The sequence below is a fragment of the Chiloscyllium plagiosum genome, chromosome 9 (assembly GCF_004010195.1).
Source record: "Chiloscyllium plagiosum isolate BGI_BamShark_2017 chromosome 9, ASM401019v2, whole genome shotgun sequence".
Lineage (NCBI taxonomy): Eukaryota > Metazoa > Chordata > Chondrichthyes > Orectolobiformes > Hemiscylliidae > Chiloscyllium > Chiloscyllium plagiosum.
The window spans coordinates 78,525,921-78,530,838 of record NC_057718.1 but is presented as its reverse complement, the minus strand read 5'-3'; positions in this window follow the sequence as shown (position 1 = coordinate 78,530,838).

Here is a 4,918-nt window from a genome sequence, read left to right as displayed (position 1 = left end):
AGTCAAATCCATCGAACTCAGCACCGCCTTCCTAACCTGCAATCTTCTTCCCGACCTCTCCGCCCCCACTCCCGTCTGACCTATCACCCTCACCTTGACCTCTTTCCACCTATCACATTTCCGACGCCCCTCCCCCAAATCCCTCCTCCCTACCTTTTATCTTAGCCTGCTGGACAAACTTTCCTCATTCCTGAAGAAGGGCTTATGCCCGAAACGTCGATTCTCCTATTCCCTGGATGCTGCCTGACCTGCTGCGCTTTTCCAGCAACACATTTCCAGCTCAAGAAAGGACAGGACTGGCAGTTTGATGGCTCAGGAATGGATAGGATTGGCAGCTTACTGTTCCAGGGTATAGATGCTATATGAAGGATAGAAGGGGGCAGGAGAGAAGATGCAGGTTCTGGTTTGCAGACAGTAATCTGCTGATTTGACATTGTTTGAATCACCCCCCAGATCCCTGGTTCTGCTGCTGGACTTATTTAGGGAATGGTGAAATGAAGAAGGAAGTAGACAGGTATTTCGGGGTAAAAGAATCTCTGTATCTACTTAAATAAAAAAGGTAAGTGTAATACAAGAAGTACAGGGTAAAAGTACTGAACAATGAAATTAACACTATCAGTTATACAGAGGACTGTTATTATTAAATTAAACACCATTAGAACCTAAACAGCAGTTTTAATCCCAGAAACATAAATCAGTCTTCCTACCTGTGGGGTCCCATGTCCTTGCCTTCCCCTACCTGCTAGCTAGGTTGGAAGCTTTGGGGTTCTCGGGAGTTTGAGCACACCACTGAGGAAAACAGGGGCGGCACGGTGGCACAGTGCTTAGCACTGCTGCCTCACAGCGCCAGAGACCCGGGTTCAATTCCCGACTCAGGCGACTGACTGTGTGGAGTTTGCACGTTCTCCCCGTGTCTGCGTGGGTTTCCTCCGGGTGCTCCGGTTTCCTCCCACAGTCCAAAGATGTGCAGGTTAGGTGAATTGGCCATGCTAAATTGCCCGTAGTGTTAGGTAAAGGGGTCAATGTAGGGGTATGGGTGGGTTGCGCTTCGGCGGGTCGGTGTGGACTTGTTGGGCCGAAGGGCCTGTTTCCACACTGTAAGTAATCTAATCTAATCTAATCTAAGAAAGTGCAGCTGATTGCTCAGGTTCTGCCCATTGATTCTCTTGACTTAGAAGAGGCCTGTGTCCAGAAGCTCTTGTTCGACTAACACTTGGTGGTTCTCACCCATTCCCCCCACTTTGTTGTGATGATGACCTTGGTTTGGTTTTTCAATTCAGCTTTTCTGTCTGGCCTCTGTGGTTCTTGATTCTGAAGCTGCTTGTTGGGGCTGAAAGCCTGTGGGGAGCTTGTTGTTGGAAAAGGCCCTCTCCCAGGTAAGATCAGGGCTAGCAGTTATGTCGACTGTGTGCCCCATTATCTTCTCTCAAATCTGCGCTGGCATTGTGTTTTTGGTGTTCCCTTTGAAGTCACTTGGTTTCCTGATAGTTAAGAGTATGTGTGAATGTATTTTGAATGAATGTTCACAATCTCTGAAGCATCATACTGTCTACACTGGGTATTCCAAGGTGTAAAAGCTTGTTTCAGTCCAGAGCGTTAGGTTTGGTTGATTCTACTCTTAGAGTAGAGATGGATATTGGAATTCCAGGCTGAACAATAGTCCAGGACTGAAATTATTCTGGATCTGTGTGTTTGTTGCAGCCTGAGCTCAGGATTTTGTCCAGTGCTTTTAGATATTAGAAAAGCCAGGGTCTTGTGTAGTATTTTAGATGAGAGGGTATTTTAGCTCAATCCTATGTAGCAGCAGTGGTATTTTTGATTAAGGATAACATTACGGCTGTACCAGGAAGGATATTCCTGGGAGTACATTCAGGCAAGTTATTTGGGTGGAATTCAGAAATAAAAAAGGGATAATTACTTTATTGAGATCGGGGAAGGTCTATGATACAATCATCAACAGGAAATTGAGAAACAAATTTGTAAGGAGATTTCAGTTATCTGTAAGAATAATAGGGTGATAATGGTAGGGGATTTTAACTTTCCAAACATAGACTGGGACTGCCATAGTGTTAAAGGCTTGGATGGAGAGAAATTTAAGTGTGTTCAGAAATTTTTCTGATTCAGTATCTGAATGTACCCACTAGAGAAGGTGCAAAACTTGACCTATTCTTGGGAAACAAGTTAAAGTTCTAAATTGGAAGAACATTAATTTTGACAGCATTCAGCAAGAACTTCTAAAAGTTGATGGGGGCGGGGGAGCGGGTAGATATTTGCAGGTAAAGAGACGGCTGGAAAGTGTGAAGTCTTCAAAAATAAGATAACAAGAGTTCAGAGACAGTATATTTCTGTTAGGGTGAAGGATATGGCACGTAGGTGTGTGGAATGCTAGATGGACAGAGAAATTGAGGTTCAGGTCAAGAAAAAGAGGAAGCATGTATCAGATATAGTCAGCAAGGATGGAGTGAACCCCAGAGAGTATAAAGGCAGGAAAAGTATTCTTAAGGGGGGAGTCCTGAAGAAGGGTCACACCTGAAATGCTGACTTCTCCACTTCCTGATGCTGCCTGGCTTGCTGTGTTCTCCCAGCCTCCTGCCTGTCTACCTTGGATTCCAGCATCTGCTGGGTTTTTTTGTCTCTAAATGAGATAGCTTTGGCAAACAGGATTAAGGAGAATCTGTAGGGATTCTACAAATACATTAAAATAAAAGAGTAACAAGGGAGAGAATAGGGCACCTTAAAGATCAACAAGGCCTACTTTGCGTGGAAGAGCAGGAGAAGGGGGAGATACCGAACAAGTATTTTGCATCAGCGTTTACTGTGGAGAAGGGTATGGAAGCTACAGAACTTGGGGAAATAAATGGCGATGTCTTGAAAATTGCGCATATGACACTGGAGGAGGTGCTGGACATCTCCAAATGCATGCAGGTAGCTAAATCCCCAGGATCTGATTAGCTGTACCCTGGAACCTTGTGAGAAGCTGGGGAAGAGATTGCTGGGCCCTTTGCTGAGATACTTGTATCATCAGTCCTGAAGAAACATTATGCCCAAAACGTCGACTCTCTTGCTCCTTGGATGCTGCCTGAATTGCTATGCTTATTCCAGTGCATGCTTTGTCAACTCTGATTCTCCAGCATCTGCAGTCCTCACTTTCTCCTGGTATCATCAATAGCCACAGGTGAAGTGCTAGAAGACTGGAGGTTGGTGAACATGGTGCCATTATTTAAGAAAGGTGGTAAGGAAAAGCCAAGGAACTATAGACTGCTGAACCTGACATCAGTGGTGTGTGTTGCAATAGAACAGGAGGGACAGTGCCAATCTGTAGTGTAGAAATAGGCCATTCAGCCCAACAAGTCCACACTGGAAGAGGATGCCACCCAGATACACCCACTCCCATCCTATTTCTGTAACCCTGCATTTTCCCCTGGCAAATGCACTATCCTGCATATTCCTGGACACAATGGGTAATTTAGCATGGCCAATCCACCTAACTTGCACATCTTTGGACTGTGGGAGGAAACCCACAAAGACAAAGGAAGAACATGCAAACAGGCAATCGCCTGAGACTGGAAGGGATCCTGAGAGCCAGGATTCACATGTGTTTGGAAAAGCAAAGACTGATTAGGGATAGTCAACATGGCTTTGTGCGTGGGAAATCGTGTCACACGAACTTGATTGAGTTTTTTTTGTGGAAGTAACAAAGAGCATTGATGAAGGTAGAGCCGTAGAAGTGGTCTATATGAGTTCAGTAAGGCATTTGACAATGTTCTACATGGTAAATAGTTTAGCATGGTTTTGTCACATGGATTACAATCCATTTGAATATAGAACTGGCTTGAAGGTAAGAGACAGAGGGTGGTGGAGGAGGGTTGCTTTCCCTGTAGAGGGCAGTGTATGGGGAGTTTTTACTTTGCTGCCACTGTCATTGGAACTTGGGGACTGAAGTGGTAACACCTGTTGTGACTGAGAGTAGCTGGAGCTGTTTGAGGCTTGGAGCTTCTGGTGTTGCCGCCTGCCTGGAAGCATTTAAACCTGGGATTCTCTACTGCTGTTGACTTTGGCAGCCTGGTGGCCTGCATTTCTTCTCAGTGACTTAGACTGTTGTAAAATGATCTACTGTGCCAAGGAGAAGCTGCACCTGCTGCTTGGGGCCTGGAGGGATTTGGCAAATGGGTCTGGTTGCTTTTGATGCCCTGAGGGGTCTGGTGGCCTGTATTTCTATCCAGCTAATGTCTTGAAGCATCAGTTCCTAAAGCCTGGACCTTTCTATTCTATCTGCTGCTGGGGAGGCATGTTCCTGGAACCTGGTCTCTTTTCTTCAGTCTTAATGCCTGGGCTTTAACTGCTTAGGACCTGAACACTTATTGGTGAGTAACTGTATTCTGGAGTCTGGGGCCTGGAATTGTTTGGAGCCTGGGCCCTCTTTGTTACTATATCCAGAGTGTAGCCTGTATCATCTGCCAATGACTTTGCCTTTGGGGAACTGCTGTTTGGGACCTGTGGATTGGGACATGGCAGCTTATGGGACTGTGCTGGCTGCTGAGACTGAACAAGACTTTGTCAGGTTCTTTTTCTGTGAGGGGTGGTGATCCTCATTTGGGGTCTGGTGGGGGACGGGGTCAACAGTGCTCTAAAACAATATCTGGGGTGTAGACCAGCCATTCTTACGTGGGGGGTGGTTACATACTCTGCGTTCCCCTCCAACAACTTTCATCCTGGGCTTTGTCATCCTTTAGTCATACCATTTAGAGATGTACAGCATGGAAACAAACCCTTCAGTCCAACTTATCCATGCCAACCAGATATCCCAACCCGATATAGTCCCATCTACTGGCACCCGGTCCATATCCTTCCCACTTGAGTAGGGTGGTTACCTTGGCACCCAGGCAGGGACTTTCTGCCTTCAGACCCTGCAGTGATA